We start from the raw sequence: 11894 nt of genomic DNA on the forward strand, positions 1-11894 counted from the left end.
AATTTTTGTGCTGGTCATTGACTTTGTGTGCTCAGTGGGAGTTGTTGATTTGAAAGACTTGAGGTTGCCAGTTTATCTGTTTGGGGTACTAATCATGTCGCAGCATCCATAAATAGTCATAATGCTTTTTCAAAGAAATTGCTATTTTAGGTATCCTGGTGTGGCCCTGCATTATCTGACTGTGCAAGATGGGAGCTGATGGAGTAATCTCATTTTTCATTGATTTTAGCCACTTTGATATATTTGTGTTAATGTAGAAACTAGGGGGCCTGCTCACCTGAGGAAAATTGTGTGTTCAGTTGTGTATTCCTGTGTGTGGGTTCACAGGCAGCGTTCAGGTAAATATTCATGACTGGTTTTCAACACGACCTACTATCTGGAGATGTTAGACATATTGTCACACTGAGGTCCATCTAGCTCAGTGCCCTGCTGCCAGTAATTGGCAGTAGGGGACACCTGAGGCAGATACAGGATCACTGCACCTGTGTGCTGGTATCTCCTCTAAATATTCCCCTGTCTTCAGTACACTGTGGCTCAGGGATTTTTGTTACTGTGCCTGGTAGACCCAGACAGACTTTATCCCATGCATTTTTCCAATTGCTTTTTAGATGAGGGAAGCTTACTATCCATGGTACCCTTTCATCCTATGGCAAGGGGTTCCTTACATGTGGAAGGGCAGAAATACTTTTTGGCTGAAGGTTTCCAGCAGGTTGTCTCGCTGCTTCATAGGCAGCCAGGTCAGCCAGCTTTTTGATACGCCTCTGTCACTGGGAATGCATGTTTGTTTAGACAGCCAGATCCGATGTTGACTTTAGAGGTTTCCAACAACCTCTTTGTGTCAGGGCCACAAGTCAGAAGCGCACTCTGAATTTTGACCCAAGGCCACCATGTTCACAGCCACTCCATTACCTGCAATTTACTCCTGAATTGATGTTAAAAAAAAAAAAATGAAAACTTTTTCTCTGCCCTCTCCAGTATTTGTTTTCTGAGGGATAATAGTGCAGCCACCTCCATGGCTGCCTGTGCTACCTACTGGGCTGAACAGGCTCAGTGGGGTAACGGCCTGTGGAATTATCTCTGCCATCCAGAGACTGGAGTGGCCTTGCGGCTAATTAGCAGCTAGGCAGGTCTCCCCCAGCACGGTGTGGAGCAGCAGTGTGACGGCAATAGGGCCAGCCACAGGAAGGGCCACATTTAAACAGAGCTAAATACAAAAGCATGATCTTGATGGGAATTGTAAGCATGCCATGTAGCTTTAGTGATACTGGATATTCCGGCTTCCTGAGCTGCCCCACTTGTTAGGAACATAATCTGTGAGAGTTTTCCTACTGACCTCAACAGTTGCAAGTCATATATATTTATATATAAGTACATGTGTACCTGTATAAATATGTGTATGTGTACGTGTGTATGTACACATGTATGTATATACGTAGTGTATGTGTAGGGGCCTCCAGACCCCCAGCTTTGATCTATTGGTTGGCTTCTGCCGTCACTGAATAACTTGCTAATGTGAACACAGCCACAGGGCGAACATTTTCAGACTGAGGTTTTAAGTCTGCTAGAATGAGAGCTTTGTTAGCTTTGGAAAGAAATGCTTTCTTTTGTAGACACATGCCTAAATATATCTAACACTGCATTAAGAAGACGACAGCCTTTATAAAAGAGCTAATTGGTTAAGTTGTCCATATACATCTGGCCAGACTTATAATACTCTAGTCACTTTGAGGGGATGGGTGATTTATGGTGAACGGGGAAGTAACATCATTATTTCCCCATTTTCATCAATCACCATGGCAAAGGGTGTGTGAGCAGCTATTGTACTTGTGGTAGCAAATTTTCAGCTTTGCAAGGCTGCCCGAAGGCGATGGGACAGGGGAAGAAGATGGTGGCTCCTAGCTCACATCATCCCTCCTGCTGTAATTACAGTAATACCTCTTTTGCAATAGCATTCTGAGCAGCGACTCTCTTTCTTCTGTGACAGCATTTCAGCCACACTGAGCTAAAAAAGAAATGCATCTCTTTTAACAGGACCATAAGTAGCTTTGGATGTATAACGCCTCTATAAAACTGCTTGGCAACATGATTTATTGGAGCAAGATCAGTGGTAAAAGTGACTTCTCTGACAGTAATAGATGAAACACTTCCAGTGTAGCTACTCTGTCTCTGCTTGGTGCCTATGCCAACAGCAGGCTGGTTTTGTCAGCTCATTCATAATCTCTGCTTTGCTCTCAGCAGAATCTGTTGCACAAAACAGGTTTCAGCCATTGCGGATGCTTTTTTTCTCGTCCTCTGTGGGAGCTGCTGCAGAAGATGGGTCAGTGCAAATGCTACTTGATTCCTAAGTCTGTCTAATTCCACATCCAGAGCCCATGCCTAGATGAGAGTTGGGTGCGTTCCGTGCTTGTACCCCTCACTGCTGCCCACCCCCCAGTTTCTGTGAGGAGAAACGTAAGTGAATGAGGTGGAAGGAGCCATGCTGTTCCTAGACTGAGTGCGAGGTCTGGCTGATCAGCAGCCCAAGGTACCAGAGTAGCCTCAGACGTACCTTCTGTGCAGTCCTGGTCAGAAGACTGGGTTGAGGAGCCTGAATTTTAGGTGCAAATTTTCCAAAAGTATACCAGAAACCACATCCTGAAAGATACCACTGGGATTTAGGTGTTTCAATGTCTTTGAGGGTCTGGCTTCCCATGCCTATGGATAAACTCACTGCCATGTACCAAACACAGGATCAGGCCAGTGGCTTCTGTTTCATATGCCCTGCAGCCTGGCCTGAAGTGTGGACTTGGAAGTGCCATGGCCCTTCTCCCCCTCTGTGATCTCACAAACTGATGCAGCTGGACATCATAAGCTGTGAGCTCACCACCTTGCTTGCTTTGTGGGACCAAGAAGCAGGAGAGATGCTCTGGAGCTATAAGACCATCAAGAGGCAGAGGGTATGCAAAAGCAGTTCATCAGCCATGTGCTGCAGTGCCCTGATCTGCGTCCTGACTCAGGCGGCACATGGCATCGTGTGTGCAGTGTGACATTAGCAGCCTGACCTAACACTAGGGCTCCCTGTGGTGGGACAGCAGAGCTATGTGGGCTGCTGCACCACCCACGGCTGAGCTTGGAAGCTAAGTGGGTTTGGGTCTGAGGTGTGTGTTGGGGAAGTGTCTTCTTCAGCACATACTTCTGTTATCCCAAGAGAAAACACAGAAGCATTGCCATGGCAACTATTCTCCCATGAGTATTTTTCCAGAGTTTTCCAATCTCGTTCAATTTTTTTTATATCCCTAGTGTTTAATTTAAGGCTTTTCCTAATTGGAGTCTGAAGAAGCAATTGAAACGTCTTCTGCCATTAGACAACAAGTACAGTCACCTTCCCACATGACTGATGAAATGCAAGATCAACAGAACTGAATGTTGCTGTGAGTAAGAGAGGAGAGGATCTGAGATTTGAAATGTATCGTACTCAGACAAATGAAACAAATGAAACCTGTTACCCAAAGCAAAGCACTGAAATAAAAGATAGTGTACAGCATGACAATTTTGGGCGCACTTTCCTGCTGGCAGATCTTTCTAGCTGTTTAATCACTGATTGCAGAGTTTCTCAATCCTCTTTATGACTCAGCTTTGCAAGGGAACATCTTTCCAAATCAACATGTGCTGGCCCATTGAAATCTCTTTCATGAGCTATAGTATTATTTAGCCAGAGTACTTTGAAGGGGTTGGCTACTGCAGTGGTGTTTATTTTGGGAAATTAAGTTAATGTAAACCCATGCTTCTCATTCTCCAATTCTTTGCTTCCACCTGCACACCGGTACCCATGTGTGGGAAACCCAAGCTAAAAGGGGAGGAAAAACCCTGTGGAGATGTAGGAAGGAGAAGGTCGATGCCCTGGTTGTGCTGTCTCAAGGGAGGGATGGTGCAAGGGTGGTCAGTTGGACATAGTGCCTTAGGTGCCCCATAACTCATGTGCTGGCCCTTTGCCTTGGCAGATGTTGGTGAGGAAGAACCAAACCCCTTCCAATAAGGGTTTATGCTGTGATGGCTGCAGTACAGTTAAACATAGAACAGGAACTGGAGATGCCTCCCAGCTTCTCCTGCCTTGAGCCAGACCCTGTCTCCTCTCTACGCCAGGGAACAGGGAACAAAGATTGCCCTGGAAATCCCAAGCACGACTCTGCTCCCACTGTGTTGCCATCTTCTTTGTGCAAGACTTTGGTATACGCCTTCATGGAGAGCAACGCTCTTTCTCTGAGGACGTTCTCAGCACCGCTTCCCAGGAGGGGTGAGATCCTGAGCCACCAGAGCAGCTGAGACTGCTCTGAGCACCCCTCCCTGTCCCAGGGAAGGGAAAAACAGAAACACCAATTTTATGAGATACTCTGTCTTGGAAACCTGGCCTAAAACACCCTCCAGTTGGGAACCTGCCCAGCCGATTTCAAAACGGTGAAGGCAGTCCTTCAGCTTTTGGAGCGCTTGCTTGATCTGAATGGGAAAACAGGGTCTGGAGCAAATAGAGCTGGGAAAACACAGGTACGGTTTCAGGCATAGGAGGTGCCCAGGGGTGGTTTTGTTCCTCCCAGGTGTTGGTCTGACCGTTTGTTGACCCCTGTGTAGCTTCACACCTCACCTCTCCCATCTCCCTGGGCATGGCGGTGGCACTGCTCACCTTCGGAGCAGACAGTGCCCTGCTCCCTGCTTTGCTCCTTGGGTGCACGCTCCAGGCACGGTCGGTATCAGCTTTTTAATGGTTGCACAGGAGATCTCTCCGTATCCAGGAATGAAGGCCAGATCTTGAACCAGAGGAGTCGTTCGCCTGGAGACAGCTCTCCACAGAGCTACTTTGTTAGCAGGCAGCAGGAGTTCATTTATTTTACATTGGCATGGTTCTATTTCTGAACAAGAAAGAAAAATGAAAGTTTTCTTCTGTAGCATATGATTTAGGCTTTGGCTTTTAAAAATTTGTTTATTTTGAACGGAAGCCCAGAATGCACAGAATGTAGCAAAAATTTCATAGATACAGACAGCGATTTTTGTTTTACCTTTCAAGTTACTCCCAGTCCTGATGCTAAGGCAGCAGCACTTGAAAAGGTTTTGGATGTTTTCCCTTCCCATGGAAATAAATATGTGAAAATGATAAACCCGAAGAAACACTGGAGGCAGCTGCTTCCAGATAACTCTACTAAAAGCAACAATATATGACCAGGCACACTAGGGAGAGGAGGAGACTGTCCTGGGAGCTGCCACCCAGACAGAGAGTTTCCTGGTGACTGCTGCTCCCTGTCCTGGGACATGCAGCAAGGGGATGAGCGGGAGCTCCCCAGACAGTCCTGATGCGAAGACAAACACAATTGTTTTCCAAAATGTTTGATCCCATAATCTATGAATACATTTATCATAAATAGCCATTGCACAGCCCACTGTTATGACAAACTCTTCTGGAACGATTCCAGTTCCAGAATTATGACAAGCTAAAAATGATGTCTATTCCCATGGCTATAGACAGAGAGCTGCTACTCAGCAACAAATGTACCACCAAGTGCCATAAAAATAGCCCCTCTGGAATTATTCGGTGTTTGAGAGTTGTCATTTCACAGGGGTAAAAATGGATCCATTTTCTCACAAATTATGCATAATATGTATTCACAGCTTTATAAATAGCATTTATAAAATTATGTGTATAATTTTATCTTAAATTGATGCTGAGCAAACAGACAAAACAATCAACAAGAATAAGCACATAAGTTTTGTTCTGAAGAGAAATCTTAGTTGCTGGTAACACCTCAGACAACTGTAAGACTTTTGCCTTAGAAATGCAGATGTCAAAAGAGACCTTCCTCCCCCCTCCCCTCCCTTCTTTTCTTTCTTTAAGACAACTTTAGGGAAAAAAAGTTGAAATTACTACCATCATGGCAAACGTGATTACTCAAAGCCAAAGAAGCAGCCCAGGCCAGAGTTGTCACCCCACTCTAATTCCATAGCTTTAGTTATTCTGTAGGAGAGAGGTTTCCAAATGCAGAGTTGTATATCACTTGGGGTCCCAGCTCTTGCAAGTGGAGTCACAAATGTGATGGAAATTCAGTTGCTGAAATGGGCCTCCAAGCCAGAATCAGGGTCAGTAGTTGGGACGTAACTTGAATTGGCTCTTAAAGGAGCATTTGGAGACCATGCTCTTTGGCTTCCTCTTGTGTTACTCTGCTTCCTTTCATCTCACTTGCCCTTGCAGCACTGATCAGGGGACAAGACATTTGTACTGGTAGGTGAGGTTTCATTGGAGGATTCCAGACATCCTTCCTTTCCCACTTATTGTCTCTACTGAAAGGGAGCAGATACCAATGTGAAGGCTTTATGGCTACCCTGCCCCAGGCTTTCCCATCTGCCCTCTCCCCTCTGGAGCCTGGCTTCAGGCTGAGGGTCCTTCTTATCTCTAAATGTGATCAGTCACATCACGTACTGGCCAAAGTCTTTGGGAAGGGTAGGAGCTAGGGGTTGGGAAGGCAATATCTGGGGAAAAAAATATTGCAACATTGGAGCAATAATACAGCAGAGCTCAATATGAGGTCGTGCAGGAGAGGATAATGATTTTGTTTGAGAACAGAACTGATTTTATTCACTCACACTCGCATATCCATGCCCATAAGCAGCCAGATGACAGCATCCAGGTTTATTCTGGCTCAGGTGGCCAGAGCCATCACTGATAGTTCCGGTTGGGGACGACCCTCCAGAGGAGTGACCCGTGGCTCGCTGGGAAGTGCAAGGTGGAGAACTGGATGTGTGTACTGAAGGATTCCACCCCCATACAACATCAAGGCTCAGAGCTGTGTTTGTGGAGTCTCAGGATACAGTCCATGAGCAGACATGGTTGTCCTGTTGTGACCAGAGGGGATGAGGCAGTCTAAAAGCAGGATTTAGTGACTGAGAGAGGAGAATAAAATGGGCTTCCCAAAACAGTGCAACAGCACAAGACAGCAACTTCATCGAAACTCTGAGACCATTTAAACTGTAATGCTTTTCCTTAGAAATCACCATTTAAAACATCCTTTTAATGAAATATGACATTTTTCTTTGAAAAAAAAGTTTTTTAAATTTTTTTCATATAAATTCACAGAACTCAATAAATATTTTGTAGGGAAAATTATATCCCTGTTACCATTTTACTGAAATTATCAGATGGTTTCCAGGAGAACTTTCCAGTAGCACTAGGGTTCACACTTCTACTTCTTGAGGGGTCAGGGAGGTCTTGGTCAGAGAAATCAAGGGATAGACAAAAAAGTAAGAACTGTGCTTTGATGTTTTCCCACCTCTTGCTAAAGCAAGAAATATTGCCTGTTAATGTGATAAAAAGGAGTGAAGCTAGCAGGGGATTTATGCCCTCCTGGAGACATGGTGTGCTAGCTCTCCTCTGAGTTCTCTCATGCTATTTCCATGGCAACTCCATATAATGATAACTCCCACTGATTTTCTTCTTTTATCTGTTATTTTGGTCCCAGATAGCGATGGAGCTGAGGCATACATTTTTTTCACACCATTTGATGCCCATCGACAGCCAAAAGTAAATAATGTCCTCATTCTTCAGACCTTTAGGAAGCGCAGTTAGTTCACAGCGCTTTCAGGAATTCACCTGCAGAGCCAGACAGAGCTGAGACAGGAAAAACAGTGCTACAGATGCGCAGAAGAAGCTGCAAAGGGTGAATGCTCACTGCTAGTACAAAGTGACAGGACTACATCCCACTCCTGCCTTTCTCTTCCCCTTGGCCAGGGTACCAGCTGGAGGCTAAGTAGGAGGCCATGGTTCAATGGGAGGATGGATGGTTTGGGTGCAGAGAGCTGCATCTCAGCTGTCCTGCTCACAGAGACAGGAGGTCACTCTGGCTGACTGGGAGATACTCCCATCCCCCTGCTGTTTGTTCATGATTGCAGATCTTGTCCAGCTCACGAGACAGGGATCAGGAACTTCTCCCAGGTCAAGCTGCAGCCAGAGAAATGCTTGACCAAGTGCCTCTAACCCATGACTTCCTTCCTCTTATGAAATCTCTTCAGCAAGCTACTCCTGGCTGATTTTACAAAGCAGAAGTGGCAGGCATACAGCTTGTTCTGGGAAACCTGTTCTTGCTTCATCTAACTAATAGGACAGGGCAGGGCAAACCATCAGGGCTGGGGCAGAGAGTCCATGAGAGCCTGGAGTCCAACTGCCAGCATGGACTGCACCCAGCTTCTGTGCTTGGGCTGTGATTCAGTCGGTGCCAGGAAGGACAGGACAGTTTGAATGTGAAGACCTATCTCAAGCATCCCTTTACTTTGTATCATGAGAGCATCCAGGCGTTTTGGTTCTCCTCATTTCTTCTTACAGAGATTCCCATTTAAGAAAATGATCAGTGCCAGGTGAAAGGACATCATCCTCCTGGAAGGGACCTTAAACCCCAGTAATGCTGCTGCTCAGAAGAGCTGTCCTACTCTGTTTAGTCCCCTCTGTCCTGTAAACCAGCTGTTGGTGAGAGCTTTGCTGGGGTTTGGGCTTTTTTAATGGATGGAGAGGCTAATTATGCAAGAAGCTATTCAATTCTCTGCATGCAGAGAGATTTTCAAGGATGGGAGCTGGACAAGAATTAATGCCCCTCTGCTGTGAGAGTGGTCAGAACAACTGTGTGGAGCAGTGGGGAAAATGGCACTGCACCCACAGGGACCATGTCTCATGGCTGAAGTCACTTCAGATTTGTGTTGTGTTGCCCACTACCCTGGAGGTGCGAGCCAAAAGGAAGCATACAATCTCCCTGCTCGGCTCCCCACTACCCCACTGGGTCCCTCTTCCTTCCAACCGTACGAAGAGATCAGGACAGTTTCAGGTCTGAGATATTCCACTGCTTAGCTTCACCTTTGTTTCCTCAACACCCAATGACAAGAGTTAATCCTAAGGAAAATGGAAAAGGAGCCGAAAGCTCAGTGCTGTGATTAGCCCCTGCTCCCCGGTTAGACAATGTACTTGCTGGTTGGGACTGGTGTCCATCACTGCCGGGATAATGGTGAGCTACCGGCTCAGCCGTGGGCCCAGCCTGTGCACGTGTGAGATGATGTGTGTTTGCAGGAGCTGGTGTGGCTCAGCCTCTGGCTCCCCTGCAGTCACCTCTGAGTCAAACCAGGGGACTGCAGACACATGTGATTATCCAGACACCACCTCCATTAACAGGGAGAGGAAGGAGGGCTTAGTAGAATGAGTCTTTGCGTGGAAGCAGCACAGATTTGGATCTCCTCTGTGTAACACAGAGCGACTCACCTGGGTGTGTGGGTGAGAAGCCACCTAGGCACGGTGGAAATCTGCTCTTGACCTTGTGCCCTGGATGTAGGGAACAGCATTTCCCCATCATGCTGGCATGATGGAAGGATAAGCATGTGAAAATATCCTGTAAGACTATTAGCAATTCAATAGAGACATCAAATACACAATAGGAGCATTACTAAATGCCAGATCTGAGGTCACCAATACAAATTCAAGCCCAGCGCCTTGTCCACATGTATTATGATCATCCCATCTATCACAAACAATTCCCCATCGCCCAGGGTAGAATTGGCATTGAGGCAGTGGGGTTAAACACAGCAACAAATCTCTGCTAAGAAGGTGGCCACAAAGGCAGGTTTCTAAACTGCTTGTATAAAACGTCTCCAAAGTTCATGTTTTTTTATTTCTTAGGATGTTGCTACGACACATATGCTCATAAAAATGATTCTTTCCAGCCTTACACATACAGATGCCTCTAAAGCAAGAACTAAAGCCAAAGAAACTTTTGTCATTGATTTTACCAGCAAGAATTTAACTTTTTTTGTCCCAGATTCTCACTTCAAAAATGCCATCATGCTTCTATTAATTTCAATGTGAGCATTGTATGCACAGTTGGAGGCAGAGCATGCCCCAAAAGCTGATTACATTTGAAGAGTGTGCTGTGAAAGAGAAATCAAGCGAGACGCTATCAAGGGTTTCATCTCTTTGGAATCCTATAAGGGAGCATACATCTTCTTTCAGCATTTCCCCATTCATTCTATATAGACAAAGTTGGTTCCACTTTTGGAGATTACCACCAGACAATAAAGACAAATGATATTAAAAAAAGGGCAAGTTGCATAATGAAACTGGCAGAGAGAGGACATTCCCCTCCTCCCACCCCACTTGTGTCCAGGATTTGGAAAGAATCCCTTGTAGCTAGAGCCAGGGCTGGACACCTTGATAAATCTGGCTTTAGGACTCCTCCTGTCGGATGAAAAATGTGATGGCCACAAAGACACAAAGCACTGATCTGCTGTGAACTCACTCGGGCAGTTTGAATAGGTTAAAAATTGTTCATGATCTGTCTTCATGCAATCTGGGTAACTCAGCAGAAATGGGACCCTGTGTCCACGGTGGATGCAGATCCTGCAGTGCCCCCGCCTGGTTACTGAACATCCCGATGTCACTGTAAAACAGAGGCAGTTCCAAATTTCAGGTCCTCACACAGGACAGGTTTTAGCCCGTATTTCAGGGAATATGCTAAAGCAGAGCGGGCAGCAGAGACGGTCTCCTCCTAGGCAAGGAGCAGGGAGGGTGACACTAGCACTGCGATACTGCAGGAGCTGCATGGGCAGGATCCCAGGTCATTTGAAGCAGGGTAATAACTGGCCCACGGTCCTAGCAGCAGCCTGTGCCACGGAGAACTGAGCACACCAGAGTCCTGTCTCACAATCCAATAGCTTGTCACGCTGCCAGAAACTCACAGATAGGTCTGTTGTGCTGGAAAAAAAATTATGCTTTTATCTTGTGTGTAGACCACCCAGTAGAACCAGGTAGATGAGTTCATACAGTTTTCTACTCTTTCCCCTTCAAACCAGCACACGCATGCCTGCATCAGTCACTACATCTCCTTGAGAGGTGACTTGTGCTTAAGAGCTGGGCATTTAATCCTGGCTTTTCAAAGGTCTTATCTCACACAAATCATTTGTCATTTTAAACCCAAAAGTTGGGATGTAGATAGGGGAACCACAACACAGCTTCGAATATGGTGATGGCTAAGGAGGAGAAGGGGCACAGACAGGTTATCTACCTGCAGCTCCTTGAAATGTTATCTGCCTGCTTCTCTATGTAATAAAACTGTCCTGCACCTGTCACCAGCTCTGCCATGGGGGGACCTCCTGTCCTGCTGACCAGCACAATCCCATCTAGGCAGGCCCAGGAGCTTGGTGGCCTCCATTTGGAAATCTGAACAGGATGGGGAGCGGAGCTGGTAAGCCATAGCCTGCCTGGACAGCCAGGCTGCCAGAAGTGTGCTTGCCTGTTTGCTGCCCTGCCCTAATGACTGTCCATCTCCCATGGCCTCATAAGGCACCAGGAGCCTGTGGCCCAGGGTCTGGGGAGTGGCTGAACCTCCTTGCCCATAGACACTTCATCAGAGCTGGGCAGGAAGCTCTCCAGGCAGTCATTGCTCTACAGCAGCTGAAGATTAGCCAGTCAGGAAGAGGTTAGTTGAAATCAAACCAAACTGTGACTAAAATAAAATGAGTTCAGAGACAAGCTTTTTGTATTGCTGTATAAAACAAGCTGAACGTCACAGCGGAAAAGCTTCCCTTTTCGGCTGGAAAGTTTTGTGGTTTTTTTTTTTTTGTATTGGAACATGCTGAGTCAAATAAATCATTTCATGGTAGCAAAATTGCGAATTTTACCAAAGTTCAATTAAAGGCCATGAAATAACTTTTTTAAAAAAAAAAAATAATATTTTAAAATTAAAGCTTTAATGAGAAGCTGGCTTTTTCGTCTGTAATTACAACAAAGCGCTCAGCGTGTTTTGCTTCAACCCCAGGGACGTGGAGACGCCTCAACCTGCGGCAGGAGCACCCCCCCCACACCCCGGGTCCTGTCCCTCCCTCTTCCCCCCCTCCCCGACGCC

This window comes from Numenius arquata, chromosome 2 (genome assembly GCF_964106895.1).
Source record: "Numenius arquata chromosome 2, bNumArq3.hap1.1, whole genome shotgun sequence".
In the NCBI taxonomy this organism is placed as follows: Eukaryota; Metazoa; Chordata; class Aves; order Charadriiformes; family Scolopacidae; genus Numenius; species Numenius arquata.